Genomic DNA, 20,305 nt, shown 5'->3' with positions numbered 1-20,305 from the left:
TGAACTTTTTACCTGAGCCTTCCTTCTGAGACACCAGGCAAGGTGTGCAGAGGGACCCCTGAGCCCTGGGGGCCCAGCTCTGCTTCCTGGCAAACCACCCTCTCTGATAGAGAGGACGTGCGTCTGATGTGCAGGACGGCCTCCACTGGACCCTCACACTAACCCCAGGAGACTGATGTTACCCTTATTTTATAAATGAGACAACGAGGGCTCTACAAAGTGACCTGGCAGTCCTGCTCGTGATCCACAGCCCCCCACCCCGCCCTGGGGGGCAGGATCAGAGTTTATATACCGTGCATGATAGGAGAGGCCGAAAATCCAAAGGAGCTGACAATCCAGCGAGGAAAGCTCAAAGCTCATCCAAGATGCTCGAAACTAGCAGAGGAGGGTAACCATGTCCTACCTGCCCTGGCTGCACTGACTGAGGCTCCAGGAGGTCCAGGTGCAGGGTGGTGGGGAGGCGAGCGATGACCCCACAGCCTTACCTGTCACCTCACTCACAACCATGACACCGTTTGCTGGGCAAAAATCAGCACACCAAGTCCCAAGACAGTAATAAATGCTGTTGGAAGACAAAGTCCAGATGTTTTATCACTAGGGGCAATATTGTGGTTTCCGCTGTAATTTTGCCCTCCGTGCCCAGAGTCAGGGCAGGGAACTGGGGAGGCGGGACATTTTACTAATTTTCCCCAGCAATGGTGGTGGCTTTTTGTGATCAGAGGTGGACTTGACATTCCCCCAGGAATGTGGTGGGAATTCTGATCAGGTGGTAACTCTGATCTTTCCCAGAAGAGTTAAGCTCATAAAGAGGATTTTTCTGCTTTTCCTAAAAGCAGAAAAATCCTCTAATTTAAGCACCAAAATATTGAGAGAGGCAACCGCTTAAACAAATGGAAATTCCCCACCCAAAGAAGAAAGGTCTCAGCCCAGGTGAGTCAGAATTTAAGGATTAACAGGGACTGCAGACTGAGCGTTGATGAATGAAGCTGCTCCCAAGAGGTATGAAGATTACAGCTCCATGGGGTCCCGGGACCACCTGGCCCCTCATGCCATGGTTGCACACTAACTGCATCCAGGATCCAGGCTTCCGTGTGCAGTTAGCCTGTGCAGCTGTACGTTTAAGTCCGGGACCACCCTCCCTCCCTCCTTGAGGAGGAAACCAAGGAAGGAGGCTCTTCAGGTTGGCCCGGGTCAGGATGGGGTACACAGAGGGGCAGAACCGGCAGAAACCTCGAAGGTTATAGGTTCTGTTCCATCTGTTGACAGTGAAGGAGCCTGAGTCCTGTGGAGGGAAAACGATTCCCTGAGATCCCCAGGGTACTTGCTGATGGAGCTGAGGTCTCTGCTCTCCAGGACCACGGAGGCCGGGCACCTCATGCCACAACTGAGAAGCCCAGAGGGGCAGGCATTCTGCCCAGTCCTGCTCCAGTCTCTGCAGACTTTGCTCCTCATCCCAGTCATGTCCCCTGTGGTGCCCTGGCCCACACTCTCCTCCCATCTCCACCCTCCAACCTCATGCAAGTGGCCTGGGATGTCTGCCTTGGTCACTACATGGCCCCTGCATGTCCTAAGCAGAGCTTCATCCCACGGGAAAGGCCTGAGAGAGTCAGGGGATGGGAGGGGAGGGATGGGGAGGGCAAAAGGAGGGGCATGGCAGGAGGGGGGATGGGAGGAGGGAAGTGAGTGGGGGGCAGGAGGAAGGGGGTGGCAGGAGGAGGGATGGGAGGGGGATGGGGAGTGGGGGGCAGGAGGAGGGGGATGGCAGGATGGGAGGGGGAGGGGAGCTGGAGGGTGGCAGGAGGAGGTGTTGCAGGGGTGGGGTTAGGGAGGCAGAGTCCCGCCTGGGAACACTCCAGGCTGGCTGTATGTGAACTCACAGAAGGACAGTGAGTGATAATGGGGGTCAGGAGTTTAGGGTCTTATCCTCTTAAACTCTCCCCTCAGACCAGAAAGGTCTGAGTCCTCCCAGGCCATCAGGGCCTTACTGTGCTCTCCAGGGGGCAGTTGTTTCAAGGCCTCACTAGAAGGAGGGAAGATCTGGCCGGAGGGGAGCGGCGGGGCTGCCTTCCCCTCATTACGGGGAAGATGGATTTTCTGACGGGGCAGCCCGGGCAGGCAGGGCTTTTCCCTTAATGCCCATTAGACTTGGAGAGCCGTGGGCAGTGAGGGTTTATCACATGTAGCTGGAATGTCCGAGCATCAGTTTTAAAAGCCTTACATCTATTTATGAGGTGAGGTTCAACCTCAGTGGAGTTTGTGGAGTGTACGGATTTGTATTTCTTAATCCTCAGAAACTGCACGTGTCTGTGTGGCTTTAGACCAAAGGAACCAATGCTGCTCCATCTTTCTGATCATTTAGACCAACCTGAGTATTTCCAGGTGTTGTTTGTTTTAATTCATTCTCCTTGCCCTCCAACACTTTAAGAGATGTTATATAAAACCACCCTTAATTATTTCAAAATGAAATTAACTTTCAGTGTGATTTTGAGAGTAACCATCAATGACAGAACTTTTATATTAGTAGCAATGAGTAAAAATCAAACATTGCGATATAATATGTATTTTCATGTCTAACTGCATGTGCTCATCTTTGAGGCTACTTGATTGAATCAGTGATCATGCCTTTTATTTATGAACTATGGACTGCCCGAGGTAAGAATAAGCCATTGCCACACGGAGGGAGGTTTTTCAAGCATCTGCGTGTAAGACCCGGTTTTCCAAAGGTTTTCATCTGCAAAGTACTGGGGACAATAGGAGTCTTTTCTTAGCAGCCTGGCTTTGGAGACCGGGTTCCATTATTGTTGTCCAATAGCTAAGTCATGTCTGACTCTGCAACCCCATACTCTGCAGCATACCAGGCTTCCCTGTCCTTTGCTATCTCCCAGAGTTTGCTTAAACTCATGTCTATTGAGTCAGTGATGCCATCCAACCATCTCATTCTCTGGTCCCCCCTCTCCTTTTGCCTTCAATCTTTCCTAGCACCAAGGTCTTTTCCAATGAATCAGCTCTTCATATCAGATGACCAATATACTGGAGCTTCAGCTTCAGTATCAGTCCTTCCAATGAATATATAGGGTTGATTTCCTTTAGGACTGACTGGTTTTATCTCCTTGCTGTCCGAGGGACTCTCAAGAATCTTCTCCAGCATCATAATTCAAAGCATCAATTCTTAGGCTCTCAGCCTTCTTTATGGTCCAACTCTCACATCCATTCATGACTACTGGAAAAACCATAGCTTTGACAATAGGGACCTTTTCAGCAAAGGGATGTCTCTGCTTTTTAATATGCTGTCTGGGTTTGTCCTAGCTTTTCTTCCAAGGAGCAAGCATCTTTTAATTTTGTGGCTGCAGTCACCATCCGCAGTGATTTTGGAGCCCAAGAAAATAAAAATCTGTCACTATTTCCACTTTTCCCCATCTATTTGCCATGAAGTGATGGAGTCAGATGCCATGATCTTAGTTTTTTGAATGTTGAGTTTAAGCCAGGTTTTTCACTTAACACGATATTATAAAGTAACAATACCTTAATTTTAAAAAAAAAAGGTGTATGTATATGTCTGTATAACTGAGTCACTTTGCTGTGTATCAGTAATTAACATATTATAAATCAATGATACTTCAGTTAAAAATTTAAAAATAAGTAAATAAATAAATAATAAATGTCACGATTGTCTCCGTTTTTCACAGGGTGCCTCTCTGCAGTGAATAGATCCTGACAAGTACAAGGTCCCAGTGACCTAAAGCACTGCCTCCACCCCGCTGGAGTGAGTCCTAACCCATCGGTGGATCTGGGTCCCACCCTCACATGTTTATTCAGAGCTGAGTCCTTTGGGGGGCCTAAGGGGAAGCGACCCTTGTAGGACGCAGGACGGGGAGGACAGGCAGGACCAGGGAGGGGCTGGCTGGGCTGACCTTGCCTGGGCCAAAGTAAACAGGCCCTTTGTGGCCATTATTTTAATTAGATAATCCAATCAGTCTTGACAGGCTTTCTAAACACAGACAGGAGCACGCCCAAACTGCCACAGGGTCAGTGATCCTGAAAAGCTGATTTTTCCACTCCCTCCCGGATATAAAAATAACGAAAGCTGGGAAGAGTTTTATTAACTTTTTTTTCCCCTTCACACAGTACCACTGAATTTTTTCCCAAAGGTCTAGAGAAGAAAACAAGCCATAGAACCAATTTTTTAAAGGAAATTATTTGTGTCTCCTAATCTTTGTAAAGCAGTGTTAGTCACTCTGTTGTGTCCAACTCTTTGCAAACCCATGGAGTATAGTCCAGCAGGATCCTCTATCCATGGAATTCTCCAGGGGAAAATACTGGAGTAGGTAGCCATTCCCTTCTCCAGGAGACCTTCCCGACCCAGGGACTGAACCTGTGTCTCCTGCATTGCAGGCAGATTCTTTACCATCGAAGCCACCAAAAAAAAAAAAAAAAAAAAACCAAGGTGATGCCAAAAGACCCAATGAGAAAACTGGTATCCACAGGCTCTACCCTCCCCCTGCTCTGCCCCCCACCAAGCAGACCCCTGGTTGCAGCAGCTGGGCCTTCTTGGGGGGATGGGGAGGAAGTGGGCAAGAGGAGGGGAATCTGAGGCCAGGTCAGGATGCTTTAACTTTTAGAAAAGCGTAATTAATAGGAAGAAAATAATACACATTTGAGCGAATTTCTTCTTCCTTTTCAGAAGCAACCTAATACTCTTTCAGGCAAAGGGAGCAAAGGAATACAATGACCCGAGTCCAAATGATGTTTCAGGAAGACTTTCCGTTTCTGCTCATCTAGGACGGTTCCTTTCCCTGGAGGGCAGTCTCCTGACTCGTTGTCTCTTAAAGACTGTTTCAGGACCCCCTCAGGGCCTGGCTCCCTCCCCCATTCCCCCACCCCGCACCACCACCACCCCCCACCCCCCTGCACCCCGCTCCCTCTCTCCTCCCAGGCCGGCCAGGCTGCTGTTCAGAAGCCTCATCATCCAAGCACTCTGCAGGCCCTGGACTTCCCCTGGCTTTCTTACTACTGTAAGCTCTGCCACAACCAGTCATCAATCCCCCGACACCTGACCTCCCCCCTCCCCTCCCAGAGCAGCTCTCACCCGACACAGGCTGTCCCGTGGAACACACTGTCCTAGGAAGGTCAGACCCAGTGGTTTCTACACATACTGGATGCTCGTACTTAACTACTTCAGTGTGTCACGTCATTTTCTTCCAGACTGTAACTTGATTTTCATTTTTTTGGTGTCTTTTGATGATTCAAATTTCTCATTTTATTGGGATAAAATGTATTGTGAAAGTCGCTTAGTCGTGTCTGACTCTTTGCAATCCCATGGACTATGCAGTCCGTGGAATTCCCCAGGCCAGAATATTGGAGTGGGTAGTCTTTCCCTTCTCCAAGGGATCTTCCCAACCTAGGGATCAAACCCAGGTCTCCCGTATTGCAGGTGGATTCTTTACCAGCTGAGCCACAAGGAAAGCCCAAGAATACTGGAGCAGGTAGCCTTTGGCTTCTCCAGGTGATCTTCCCAACCCAGGAATTGAACTGGGGTCTCCTGTATTGCAGGCGGATTCTTTACCAACTGATCTATCAGGGAAGCCCTGAAAGTCGCTCAGTTGTGTCCAACTCTTTGCAACTCCATGGTCTATACAGTCCATGGAATTCTCCAGGCCAGAATACTAGAGTGGGGAGCCTTTCCCTTCTCCAGGAGATCTTCCCAACACAGGGCTCAAACCCAGGTCTCCCGCTTTGCAGGCAGATTGTTTACCAGCTGAGCCACTTTTTAATATATTGTTTGTGTTTTTCTGAGTCTTGATTTAAAAAAAAAAAATTTCTCTCCAAAGGACATAATGATGTGCTGTTATAATCTTTTCCAATGTTTTGTTTTTTTTTTTTACTTCACATTTAAGTGTTAACACAACTGAAATTCGTTTTTGTTACAGTATGAGACAGGCCATGATTTTTATTTGTTTTCATATGAATAGCCATCTGTCCCAGCTGCTTTTGTTAAATAGTCCGTCCTTATGTGCAATGAATTCTATGTCACCCACCAAGTCTCTACCTGCGAGTATCTAACTTTGTGCCTGTATACCAAAGATGTGATTTTGTTCTCAGATCTCAGAAGCCAACCCAGCACTGCAGGGCCTGCTCCAGCCAACCCCTCAGCTTATTCACATCTTTTCCAACTGTGAGAAACATGGTTCTCGTTACCTACAACATATTTGCTCTTTTGTTCAATCCTAGAATAAATACAAAGTAGGTTCAATAGTTAAAGAAGAAGAAAAGAAAAAGATCAGACCCGAGCAAAAGAGAGGACATGATGAATGTCCCAAAGATGCAGGTCTGGGAGAGAAAGACCCAGTCTGCCCTGTCCCCGGCTCCCGGCTCTGAGCACAGCAGCCTTATCAGACAGCCAGCACCCACCAGGAGTGGAGTAGACGCGGAGACCAGCGTTTAGTAGCCACCCAGGAGCAGAGCGGATGCAGGGACCAGAGTGCAGACAGGACAGCTCAGTGCTGGGTAGGCTTCAGGGTGGCAGGTGCTCCCTCCCAATGAGCTTGGTCCCACACACATCCATCCTTCTCAACCAAGAAAAGCATACAGTGTCCTCCTCCAGGCTTATCTTCCTGCCCAAGGGAAGCCATAGAGAATTACAACAAAGGGGATCTTGTTTCCCTGTTTAATGCTCTCTAGAGACAGACTGGTTTGGAGACACAGATTGAGTACATTCACCTCCTCACCAATTTTATCTATTCTTCAGAGTCACTTTGTGGGCTTGGAGGTGCCGTCAACCCACTCAGAAGTGAGGAAACGGGGACAACATCTTCTGTCCTTGAGGGCAGCATAGCAAAGAGCCAGGGGCTTCCAGATGAACATTTGGGAGCTTTGTTCTCCACTGAAGCCTGAAATATCTGGTGGGAACCATCTGGGGGGCATCTTGGGGAGGTGACGACAGTGCGGGAGGCCCAGCCCCAGACTTCAAAGCCAGCTTCCCACCCTGCAGTGAGGGAAGTTCCCCTCGCCCCACATGTCTGCCTGGCTGAATATAAATCCATCTGGCTTTATACTATGCGGCCTCTAATTGAATCACATTCTTCATTTGTTTGATTCAGAAGCAAGAAGCCATCCTGAGTCCTCCCTGGGAAGCCTGCGAGGCTGCAGGGGGTGGGGGTTTCTCAGCTCCTGGAGAGGAGGGGTCCTGCCTCCAGCATCCACCACAGAGTGATTTGGGGGCTGAAAGGTGAAGGTGCAAAGATGGACCAGTTCTAGGAAACCCATTAACATAATCCCTACATCAGGAAGCCCAGAGAAACCGTCAGCCCATGAGAAGCCAAAGAGGTGTTTCAGGGTGTTATCCCTCCTTTTTGATGTAACCAAAACTGCTAAGTAGAATCAGAACAGATGGCACGTCCTTGATACGATGGAATGTATACCTGGAGGAAGGAGCCAGGCAAGCGGGTCCCTGCCACCCTGGTGTCCAGAATTACACCGGAGATGTAAACAGATGAAGAAGAGCGGGATACAGCAGAATGGTCCCTGCTTGTAGATGATATGATTATATACCAGAAAATCCAGGAAAATTCATTAAAAATTTAATTTAGAAAAACCTCCTCACAAGTCAGTACCTAGAAACTCATAAGTCTATGAAATGGGTTTCTGGTTCAGCAAAGCTGCTTTCTTTCACTCATTTGGCAACTACTGTGCACCTGCTGGTTGCCCGTGGTGGTCTGGATGCTGGCAATTTACAGAGCAGCGCAGACCCTCGCCCCCCCTGTGCAGATACCTCCTGAGGCTGGACGGCAAACAAGGCTGTCAGCAGGTGCACCAAGTCCAGGGAGTGATACTCCAGTGGTGAAAAATAGGGTGAAGGAGGCAGCCAGTGACAAGATGAGGGATCCAGTGACTGGGTGAGGGATCCACTGACTGGGTGAGGGATCCACTGACCAGGTGAGTGGATCCAGTGACAGGGTGAGGGATCTAGTGACTGGGTGAGGCATTAAGTGTCCGGGTGAGAGGCTGCTGTGTTAGCAGGAAAAATAAACAAGTTGTCTCTGCACAGCTGACTTGGAGAGGAAGAGGTCTCAGCAACTGAAACTGACATCGAGGCTCCTTTGACTTCCCTCAACCCTGCAGAGCAGAATAGTTGGGTCCAGGGGAGGCTGGAGAAGAAGGGAGTCTCACAGGGAGGACATCGGGTCCCAGGGTGGGTCTGAGAAAGTGTGGGGCCACCAGGAAACGAGGCCAGAGGACCCCCTCAGAGCCCAGGGGCCTGTGAGGAAGACTGCAGCTGGTGCTATTTAGAGGGCTGTGAGCAGAGAAGCAGTGTGATCTCACTTTCTGTCAAAAGAGAGTAGGACATGCCAAAATACCATCTCACACCCATGAGGATGGCTACTGTCCTAGAGATAAACAAGAACAGACAAGAACAGGTTTTAGCCACGATAAGGAGGAATTAGAATGCTTGTTTACTGTTGGTAGGAGTGTAAAGTGGTCACCACTATGGAGTATAGTATGACAGCTTCTCAAAATACGAAAAACAGAATTACTATATAATCCAACTATTTCACTTCTGGGTATTTATCCTCAAAACCACTGAGGGAAACGGACTCAACCAGATATTTGCTCACCCATGTTCACAGCAGCTCTATCCACAGTAGCCACAGAGTAGGAACAACCTAGGTGTCCACCAACAAGTGAACGGATAAATAGAATGTGGTCTGTGCATACGTGTAAAATTATCCAGCCCAAATAAGAAGGACGTTCTGACACCTGCTACAGCAGGGATGAACCTCAAGGACATTATGATAAATGAGGTAAGCCAGTCCCAAAAGAAAAAGACTTTATGTCTCTACTCACATGAGGGACCTAGAGTGGTCAAGTCCACAGAGATGGAAGGTCAGGTTGGGGTTATTTACCAATGGCTGGGGGAGGGCTGGGAGAGGTTGTGCAACCTCAGAGTTCAGTTTTGTAAGATGACAAGAGTCTGAAGGAGGATGGTGGTGCTAACTGCACAACAGTGTGAGTGTAATTAATACCACCCAACCGTGCACTGAAAAATGGTTAGAAATAGACCATTTATGTTCTGTATATTTTACCACAATTGAGAGAGAGAGAGGAGGAAGGAAAAAAAGAGGACAAGGAAGAAGAAGAGGTAGGGATGGTGTGGAGGGGCAGGAGAAGAAGAAGGCAGCCTGGGTTAAACAGTTTTTATTAAAATCTCGTTGTACACATCACATGACCTGAGGGCCCTCCGCTAACAGTCAGGTGTTACTGCCCAAGCGTCCACAGGGCACAGCAGGCAGGTGGCCCTGCAGATGGGGAATGAGGGCCACCTCATGAGGCCCCCCGCACAGCACACAGCACACCTGCTGGCCCTGACCTTCAGGGACGAGGCAGGCTGACAAGCAGAGATATTTGAACAGCAACCGAAACCCTTACGGCCATTTCTAGGGAAATGGCAAAGGGCGGTCTCATTCATGACTCACAGCAAAGCGTTTTATGATCCTGGCCCACCTCCTTCTCAGCGTTCCCCGCCTCCGTGTCCCCTCTTCCCTGCCAGCACCCGCCATCTGGATTCCATGCAGGCAGAGCCCCACCCACCTGGATGTCTCAACCTGCTTCAACCAGACACGGTGGGCCAGAACCAGCAGAAAAAGACCTCCTGCCCATGCTGGATCCAGGGGCTATGAATGCTCATATCCTCCCCATGCAGAGCACTTTGGGGGGCTCATTTGATTTTCCTCCAAGTGATCAGAGTGTGAAGGTGGAGCTCCAAGCAAAATTCTCTGAGACCCCAAAGGCTGAGAGACGAGCAAGGTGACTGGTGGCCTCCCTGGGAAGGGGGATGGGGAAGATAAGAAACAGCCCTGGGACCACGTCCTTTAAGTGAGGACAGTGTCAACCTACAAAGTCACCCCCCAGACCTCTTCCTGATCATGGCACTGGACAGAGCCCTCGACTTCAGCTGCCTCCAGGCCCCCATCTTGATCTCTGAGGCTGCCCCCCACCTCCCCAGAAAGAACTCCTTTTGGTGGGGCAAGTGCTCGGCCAACTGGACTTCACCATCAGACTGTAAGATGGCCTGTCCCTACAGAACCTCCTGATAAAGGAGAAACACAATCACATCTCACACAGCTCCCCTAAACCCCATCAGCACCAGGGAAGGACTCCAAGCCCAGGTGCCGAGACTCACGCCAGCCCACTCCGGGACAGGCCCACCTCCCAGAAGGGTACTTGTGAGAGCCGTCTGAGTCTGGGGCACTCCTAGACTCAGGAGCTGGGCTGATTCTTTTCTATCAGGGTATCATCTCTCTGGCTGACTCAGGTGAGACCAGACCCCCAGGCACCTCCCGGCAGGTCACTGCTGGTTCACACCATTGCGACATCTTCCGACTCAAGGCCAAGCCCAGAGTTTCTGTGGTTCTGGGTTTTCCATTTGATGTGGTTTTTGAAAATACAACTAATCCTTAAAGAGCATCTCTTATTTCAAACCGCAGCTCGAGGCCATTTTCCAGAAGGAGGGTAAACACCGCTCCAAACGCCCTCCTCCCACTTTCATCTTAGGGACCAGTTAACTGAGCCCTGGAGGCAGAGCTGAGGAGATGGAGATGCCCCCTTTCCCCGCTGAAGCCCGACAGACCCCAGTGTGGGCAGTGGTCCCTGAGCTGTGAGCGTCTCTGGCAGGCGGCCCCAGGGCCAGACTTGCCCGCTCTCACTCTGGGCGTCTACTGCCCACTACAGGGGAGCAGCCACATCTGATAAAGGAGGAAATGAGTAGAATTGGCTGATGGCCAAGAGACAACCCCAAGTTATCAGTTTGATTTCTCTGTCTTTGGATGTTTGTTCTGAAAAGATGCATTTTCCCTGTGAAGTGGTTCCATGCCATTTGTCACAGCAAACGTGATGAAGCAGACACCAAAGCTCAAGTTCAAGTGTGCATTTTCACATGTCACACATGTGCTGCATCACTGACAAATGCCAAGCACCGGCTCAAGGTCTTCCAGGCCGAGTAGAAGCGGCGGCTGGTCCCACTGCTGTGAACCACGAGCTCTGCACCCCTCCTTCAGGCTGCAGCGATGCTGGGGTGGCCTGGAGGGTGGCGGTGGTGCCAGCAGAGGACATGCCCTGCCGTATCTGAGGTGAGGGCCATGTGAGCATCTACCTGCCATGTATCAAGCTGGCACCTGTGCTGTGTTAGGCCTGTGACAAGAGCTCATTGCACCTTCACAATGATTCCATGATAGAGACCCTTCTGTTTTCATATGACCTCTGAACCCTGTTAACAAGAGGCTGTTTATGACACTCTGGGTGGCAGGCATCCCCACCCTCCCCCCGGATGCCTGAGTTATGTTGCTCCTGGGATCCATGTTCCTCTGGTCCCTAGTGAGGACAAGCTAATGGACAGGGTGCTTCTGGGCCTAAGGAGCAGTGAAAACTCCTTCCAAGGAAAGAAGGTACTTGGTGACCATGGAGGTTCACAAGGAACAGGGCAGACTCCACAAAAAGGAGGTGGACTGTCCTGCCAGGTGCCCACCACACAAGCTGTCCCCAGCTTGAGCCCAGGACATACACCGGGGACTGGAGTTCTCTTCTAAGACATCCTGGGCCACAAAGTCAGGAGCAGGAGTGTCCTGAGGGCCTCACAAGGGGGTGGCCCACACCTGATTGGCCATGAGGACCCAGCAGCACATCCAAGGCCCTTAGCATCATCACCATGAGACACGGACGTGCACCCAGACGTGGCGCCAGCCCGGGAAGCTCTCCACATAAAACTGAAGGGGACTCTCGGGCCAGAGGAGGTGGCTGTCCATGGCAGTAGCACGGATGCTTTCTGAACGCTTCCCTATGCTCTCCAGCACCCAGGGAGGTGAGTTGGAATACACCAGACACAGATCTCCAGCGGCCATCTGCCCCACCGTGGCCTCGGGGCTCAGTGTCTCCCCGTTCACTCAAGCCAGCACTTTTGCCGCCCTTTGGAACATATTCCACAAGAAATACCTACTTTCTCTATTTTGCACTTTACTTCCACTCCCAACCAAACTTGACTAGTCCTTGTTCTCCGGGGTCCTGCACCCCTGGCCGCCTCATGCCCAACTTCCCCAAGACCCCTGTTTCTAAACGTGCCTTCATTGTGACCCAGGCTCACATGGCTCTCAGGGTCATACCATCCACAGTCCCCTCCAAAGTGCAGCTTTGTTTTCATCCAGTTCTAGAGATAATACTTGCATTCAAACAAGACAGAAAGGAAGGGAAAACAAAGCAGAGATCAACTGAAATCTCCTTTGCTTATGGGTAAATTAACACATTTTGCAATGCCAAACCAGCATCTCTGCTTTCTGCCATGCCCATGGCCAATGGCAATGGAAGCAGGTTCAGTTTGGCCCTGGTTCTGTTAGCCTGTCTCCAAGAGGCAGAAACACCTGGGCGGTCCCAGGATGCGGACAGGCAGCTCTCCCACCCCACCCCACCATGCCACCAGTGTCCCTGCCTTCACTCACAGAACCCAGGCCTGTGCTGCCGGAAGTCTTCGGCTGCGTTCATCAGATCAACCGGGTGAAAGCGTCGGGTGTTGCTGTATCCCCTCCATGGACCAGCTCCTGGTGGCGGCTGCGTCATCAGTGTGCCATCTGCTCCTCTCCCCTGGCTGCCTGCCCCCGGGCACGATTTACCTTTGGACACAAATAACTCAGCTGTTTGTCCAACTTTCACCAAGAGTCTTCTCAGTCTCTCCTAAACCAAGAGGATTTTGCGAAAACAACATAGTGTAAGCTTTAAGCGGAGTTAATCCCAGCAAGGGAGTTTCAGTGGCCTGAAATGGCCCAGCAGGTGGATCTCAGAAAACCACCTGCCACCAAGATGACTGGACCTCCAATGGAGAAACAGAGTCAGCCCAGCGATGCCACAGAACCAGCTGTCTCAAAAGCAATCGAATTCAGCCAGGCTTTTTGCATGGCCTGTGAGTTATGCACTGCCTACTTACAAGCGTGCTTTCACAAGGGAGGCTGCTTCCCAAATCCCCACACAGCTGCTGTCAGGAAGAGCGGAGGGCAGGGATGGTTGGGCCAGTGATGGGGGGGAGGGCACCTTGAAGCTTGGGAAGAGGTAGAGTCATACCCACGGGTGAAAGGGGAGAGCTCCAGACCAGCCCTCCATGTGCTGGGTCCCCCAGAATGAATGGGAAGAGAGTGCAGCTCTTTGATTCCTGGAGAAGGACCACACAGGCTCTTGGCCATGCTGGTTTGGAATGGATCCCTTCTTGGGGGAGCTGCTGAGCAGGAGCAGCCAGGCCTGGTGGTTTTGCAGCTGGCCAGGAAAGGACTGTTTGGGGCCTGGAGCTGCTGGGCTTGGGAGGAGGGGGTGCGACCAGGTCAGCTGGGAGGAGCAGGGAACCCTCGACCCTCCTCATCCCTTCTCTTCCACTCAGTCACCACCTCTGCCAGCTCCAGAATTAGGATCCACCACTGTCCCCTCTTCTCAGGCCTAGTTACTGTCACGGGGTCAAAGCCATGGGCTCCCAGGTCTGTGGGGCTCCAGTCTTGCTCTGTGCTGAAGCTGAAGCTCCAATACTTTGATCACTTGATGCAAAAAGCTAACTCATTGGAAAAGACCCTGATGCTGGGAAAGATTGAGGGCAGGAGGAGAAGTGGGGGACAGAGGATGAGATGGTTGGATGGCATCACCAATTCAATGGACATGAGCTTGCTCAAACTCCAGGAGATAATGAAGGACAGAGAAGCGTGGTGTGCTGCAGTTCATGAGGTTGCAGAGAGTCAGCCACAACTTGGTGACTGAACAACAGCAACAGCTCGGGCTCTGGCTACAGGTGCCACAGTGTATCTGCCCAGGAAGCCTCTCTTCACTGTGGTTTGGACGAATAACTGTTGCTGTCAGTGTTCGTGATGAAGGCCCTGTGAAATTCTGGTGTGTTCCTCAACTGTGCCCATGGCTCGGCCTCTGCTGACAGCTGAGGATACTGGAGCCATTGTTTTCTGAGCGTGGCTCACAACGTTGGCCAGAATCACTCAGGGACAGTTAATCAGAAGGCAGAGGCGATAACAGCATCTTTACGATACACAGCGATGTGATAAGACGCAGACGTAATGAGAACTCTTTTCTTCTGGAAAAGATTAAAGACATGAAATCCTGGCTTAAGAATAAAAGACTGTTTGTCCCACTGAAATGAAGTGACTGGATGTCTTGATTTAGGGGAACAAGGCCTGACGCATCAGGACTAGACCCCCATGTATTTGGGGTTGTTTGCCTGGGCTTATGAGGCACCACTGAAAAGAATTCGGGCTCTGCTGGGGCTGGTCCTCCTCCTGTGGGACGCAGTGCCCCTCTCAGAGGCAGGACCAGGGCTGGTGGTCCAGAGCACAGGGAGGCAGGGACATGAGCCCTGAATTGCTCTCCTGGTGCCCAGGTCTGGGGGCCGTGGCATCAGCAACAGCCCCCTACTGATCCCCCTCCAGGGATGCTGTTCTGGTTTTTCTCCCAAGGGATCCATTGAATGGACACCATCACCCAGGCCAGAAGGATAGGACATAAAGCAGAGCTTTGGAACCACTCTCCACGAAGAGGGTGTGTGTTCTTCCTGCTGATGTAGAGAGAAGAGGGGTGTTGGTTGCCTGTTCTCCTCGGAGTTGGTGACCGCATGGGCAATGGATTGAAGTCGAGAGTTGTAGGGCCAAGGATGGGCCATCAGTGACCAGCCACCTAGCCCTCGATTTCCCATCGCTGAGCCCATTTTCCACCTGTGAGCTTAGAGCAATGGATGAAGGGCTGTCATTGCACCCCTTAAAAAGGCCACCGCCCATCACAGCTGACAATGGCCCTCCAGCACCTCACATGGTGCCTGCTGCGTGGCAGGACCTATAAAAATTGCTGAATGAACTAAGGAATGCCTGCCCAAACAAAACAACCTCTAAAAGTCCCCCGTGTCCTGAACTCTGATTCTTGCCAGGTGGCTTTTCTTTCAAATCACTCAGCGTGAAAAATTTGCTCTGAGCATGACCCTCAGTAACTTTGTTCAGTGCTCAGTGAGTCCACAAAATCTGCCTCAGTCCTGAGACCTCTGTGGGGGTCTCCAGAGAAAACCAAGCAAAATTAAGCCAAAGGGAGAAATGGATCACGCTTAACAACTTCTGGTGTCCAGATCCCATGAGACTGGCACGCTCCAGGTGTGGAGACAGAAAATACAGTCTGAAACTCACTTTGGTCAAAAGTGGGGGGTTTTGCCTTTGGATAAATTGCTTGATCCCTCTGAGACTCAGTTTACCTATCTGTGAAGTCAGATAACGATGTCATCACCAAACAGACACACACACACACACACATACACATGCTCACACAGGGTTGCTTTGATGATTAAATGAGAAGATATTTGTGATCATACCGGAGAGCAAAAAAAATGCAATCACATGTCATTCTTTACTATTATACAGACAGGTTGTCTTCGGGGTCTGTCTAAATGGACAGGGCCTGGACAGCAGTGACCCACATGGCCTTGAACTCCAGCTGTCAGACGCTCTCCGAGTCCTGCCACTTTAGGATTTCTGAACATCAAACCATCTCCTGGAATAACATTTTGATGTTTTTAGTATCCACAGATGAGGAACAAGTGGATTCAACGTCATTGCCTCTAGGGCTGCAAAAAATGTCCTGGTGGGGCAGAATGTGATGCTGGGGAGAACCCTACAATAATTCAGAAGAAAGGAAAACTAGTATTAATGAGTGCACGGTCTGACTAGACATCTATACTCATCACCCCCGACCCTCAACACCCCCACAGAACACGGACTGCTTGCCCTGTTTATAGAGAAGGCAATGGCGCTCAGAGAGGGCGAGTTACTTGCAGGAAGTCACAGAGTGCACCCAAGCTCAGACTCAGATGAGCCCCAGTCTGACTGATGCCTCTGGATTCTCCTTCACCATGTCTCTCTCTGCCACAACTCTCAGCTCAGAAAGCGGTCACCACAGCCTCTTGGCACACAAAACGTCACCTTTCTCGGGAAACGCAGACTGTCCTCCACAGGCTCTGTGGACCTTAAAAAATCTGTAGGTTGATAAACTTCCTCAGGCCCTGCTGGGAAGAATCCAGAAAATGGCCTTCCTCTGAGAGTTAACGCCCACAGCTGCTGCGCTGGTGCTACTTCAGAAACACGTCCCCAAATGTATTTGCTTATTTGGTAAACATTTACATGCTCAGCCACTTGGCCACATTCCATCCTGGCTCGTGAAAATACCATATTTGGGAGCTTTACACTGAAGCAGAGAATCTTTGATAAACGGTGTGGAAATGACCATGAAATCAACTAGGACTTCTTGGCTTTCCTGGAGGAATCTGGCAAATTCTCCCAGTCTGTTTCCAGGAGGGCTCGGCCTGGACGTCTTCCCGTGGGAGCCAGAGACACCGGTCCCTGGTCCAGTCAAACAGGACAACACCCCCGGCAGGGTCAGAGAGGCGCACGGCGAAGGCTGCCCCCAGCCTGTCCCCCGGCCACTCGACTCGTCAGGTCCACAGCCAGAGCGGACGCCCGACCTCTCAGAGTCCCCAGCAGACTTTCAGAGTCCCCAGCAGACTGAGCAGGGGAAGTCAGGCCCGGTATCATTGCTAGCACTCGTAGGGATGTTCTCTTTTATCTCTTTCCCACTTATAACATCTCTTACCCTCTGGGCTTCCAGGAAACCAAACAAAACGTCTTCAGTGCCTTGAGCATCCTGGGTTCGTGAACCATGTTTACATGCTACCTACATATAAATGTCCTGCTCTTAATAAACACTTGAATTCGACCAAGGAGGACTACACCCAGCACAGAGAATGTGCTTTTGCAGGGACCCTAACAACTAAACCATTCGAAATTAAAATATTTTGAATTTAAAATGTTTTAATGCTTTTTTTTTTTTCCTAGTTCAATTAATTAAAACACACAGGTTTGGTTTCAAACTGATACACTGGGGTTTAGAATTAGAGATTTTGTTCTCCTCCTTGGTAGGATTTTTTTTTTTTTTTAATGACATTGGTTCCATTCATGGTTGGGGAAACAGTGAATATTTAATTTCAATAAAATGTTCAATAAATGAGCACAGCCCACTCCCATTCTCACTGCCCAACCCTTTACATGCCTGGATCCTGAGAAAAATCGTGATTCCCAGGCCAGGAACTGGATACCTTGGAGCGTCACAGCTCTTTTAGGGAAAACCACCAGCCAAGATGGAGCTCATACTCCTGGCAAACTTCATTTCTATGTCATCTTTTCCCATCATGTATTAGCATATTTAATGGATGTTCATTGAGCACCAACCATGTACTAGGCACTATGCTAAGCACCATCGGGGTACGAAGGTGAAATAAAACGTGGGTCGTCCTAAAGCTCCTGCAGGACAACTATGCATAAAAGGGAACTGTTACAGTCACAGGATTGACATGGGAAGTATATATATATTTTTAATATTAACAAGTATGAAGACAGAACCTTGAGAAAGACCTGTGTGTGGAGGGAGGAGGAGGAAGAAGAGGAAGAGGTAATGGGGAGACCGCTCTCCACCCCCGGGTGCAGACTTCTTCCTACCCACATAGTACGGGCCTCTCATTCAAGGCTCGGGAACACCCACAGATGAAGCAGGGCCGGGGCAAGGGCCAGTGCCCAGCTTGGCACCCAACAGTCAGTGTGGGAAAGAGGAGCCAGGTCAACAGGGAAGCCGCTGCCCAGGACTGGCCCCGAGGGGACAAACCGAGGTCAGAAACCTGCCTGGTGTCAGGTGGCTGGAGCCGGCTGGCTTGGAAACGGCAGTCCAGGTTAGCCACTCGGTCAAGCGGTTGACCCTATGATAGCTGAAAGCCAGGCCATGTTCAATATGTGTCCAATTTGTAACCCTGGACTCTAAGGTGTGGATCATAGCTGACAAAATCCTCAGCAGCCCCGAATGTGCTTTCCAAGCAGCTTCTTCTGACTCTCAAGCTTCAGTGGAGAGAAAGGTCAGCCCCTCCTTCCCAATGACAAGCATGGGTCTAGACTGATCGAGCACGAAGGGCAGATGGCGCAGGAGGTGCGGCTTGTCCATGGCCTGGCCCAGCCCACAGCCACTCCCACCCTTTGTAGGATGACTTCCTGCCCAGGTGTCGCCATTCAGTGAGAAGTGAAAGAGTGAATGAGACCAGCGAGATGTGATGACAGAGGCTGGAACTGCGGTGGCATCGTCAGGAGAGAAGTCAGAACCTACCGTCCTGAAACATCGCCAAATGGCCATGAACCTCCCTCCCAGTGATCATGAGCCTTCATGCCAAGCGTTTTTGCTCATTTCTAAACCATGGGCAGGAATTTTAACAAGGACTGTCCACCCTGTTTAACTGCCTTCCAGGGAAGCGGCTGGAGGCTTCCTGGTGGCTCACTCCTGGGTTTCACATGTTTAAAGCACATCATGTGTTTAAAGCACGTCACGTGTGTTCATACATTACATGTGCTCATTCATCACGTATGTTCATCTCAGGCGGGAATTCTCAGCAGGACTTTCTTCACTTTACATCATGTCAAAATGTAAACATTTATAGGGAAAGGAAAACTCACTGAAGACCGACAAATGCTGGTGACACTGCAGGTCAGGAGGCGACTGGCAGGGAGAGGATCAAAGTTCCCGTGGGTGACCTGAGAGTCAAATCACATGCCCTGGGCACTGAGTGGACCCCAGGGTCCCCGGGCGCTGGGAGGCTCCAGCTAAGAGCCCCGTGAGTCACCGCAGGCCCTCGGGATTCCTAAAGGCGGGCAAATAGAGGGCTATTCTTCCGCCTGTTTTTGTTGGACACTCAAGTGTCTCCGAAAACGAACATGTATCTCAGAGCAGATTAACGCGAAGAAAAAGTCGGGATTGGGGAGAAAAAACAGAGAGGCTGTGTAGCTGATGCACTGCGGCCGCTCCAGGGCTCAGCCTGACAAGCTCCCGGGAACCCAGGACTCCAAGGCCAAGGTTGCCAGGCTCTGGAGGGAGTGGAGGGGGACCCAAGGAGACCCCAGGACAGCCAGCACAGCCGCCAAAGCCACATGGAGGCCTGGGACCCAGTGCTGACCGCCCAGCCCTGCCCCTCCCAGCGCTGCTCCGCCGTCCAGCCTGTTTCAGTTTCTTCTCTGAAGGAGGCTCTTTGATGGAGCCTCATTCTGTGCTCAGTGACATGAAAGAGATGCTGGAGCTGATTATCAAAGGCTCCACACGCCGGCGGTGGGGCCTGGGGCGTGTAACCTTATCTCTTCCTCCACGTCTGCATCCTCCCGCCAGGCCAGCAGACGCACAGCTTTTCCCTCCTGAGTCCCCATCAGATGTTCCTCTGAGTGGGGACGTGAATTCATACTTTAAGCTTGTAGGGCACGGTCAGGTGAACAAGCCCCACAGAGCTAAAGGCACGGATGCTGAGCGGAAGCTTACCATGACCCCAGGTCTGGCTGTAGGATCCTCTCTGCCTACGGTGGCCACGTGGCGTCCAGACCTCCTTCTCTGCCAGCCCCTCCCCGAGAAAAAGCCCCTACCTGGTCTCCAGGAAACCCAGTCCCCGGGAAACCCGCTCCATCCAGACACCGGAGAAGGCAGGGTATAGCAGCAAGGGTGACACAAACCAGCACAGTGACAGTGCAATTGGGTGCAGCCGTGAAAGTCACCTTAGGTGTCACTGCCGTGGAAACAGTGCAATTGGGTGCAGCCATGAAAGTCATCTTAGGTGTCACTTCCGTGGAAAACGCTCATCCCGTAGTCCTGAGGAAACGCCGGGGAGCTTAACAGCACGGGTGGAGTGACTAAAGTTTTGTAAAAATAAAACAAGTTGAGTCCACAGAGGAAGTCTGAGACTAGTGATTCCAGCCACAGCTGTGGTCATGACGAGAAAAGGGCCCGGATGGACTTTCCTTCCGTCTTCCTTTGCTTATGCGTATCCCCTAACTTGTCCATAAAATGCATCATTTCCTAAAGTTATCAAAGTTCAGGATTTAAACCTATAAACCTGCCGAGTCCAGGACCGCCCTCTCCCCTCTCCCCCCTCTCCTTCCCCTGCATGGGGCCACCCCTGCCCCCCTCACACATACCATCCAGGTTCCCCAGAGGCCCCCCTGGGCCCGTAGCATCCACTGGACACTGGGTAGCACTGTCCGGCTCCTCTGCGCCAAGGGGGTCAGGTCAAAGCAGAGATGCCCCCATCGTGGGCCCAGGGCTCTGCATTCGTCCACTAGACCCCCCAGCTCTCTGAGTCCTTCAGAGGCTCACAGGCCTGCCCTGCTGCCTGGAACCATCCAGGCACCCATGGGGTCAGGGTGGGGACACCCCACCCCTCACTCAGAGGCCT

General features: G+C 51.0%; 1 long non-coding RNA gene across 3 annotated transcripts in view; it reads right to left on the bottom strand.

The window, feature by feature from the left end:
• The window catches only part of LOC133237651 (uncharacterized), a 44,774-nt gene extending 24,824 nt beyond the window's left edge, over nucleotides 1-19,950 (bottom strand). For all 3 annotated transcript variants that reach the window (XR_009733285.1, XR_009733286.1, XR_009733287.1), the window contains exon 1: nucleotides 19,500-19,950. This is a non-coding gene — a long non-coding RNA (uncharacterized LOC133237651). The remainder of the gene's footprint in view (nucleotides 1-19,499) is intronic.
• Nucleotides 19,951-20,305: the final 355 nt, after the last annotated feature.

The sequence above is a fragment of the Bos javanicus genome, chromosome 24 (genome assembly GCF_032452875.1).
Source record: "Bos javanicus breed banteng chromosome 24, ARS-OSU_banteng_1.0, whole genome shotgun sequence".
Taxonomy (NCBI): domain Eukaryota; kingdom Metazoa; phylum Chordata; class Mammalia; order Artiodactyla; family Bovidae; genus Bos; species Bos javanicus.
The sequence above is the reverse complement of the archived record's forward strand: the minus strand, read 5'-3'. Positions and strand labels throughout refer to the sequence as shown.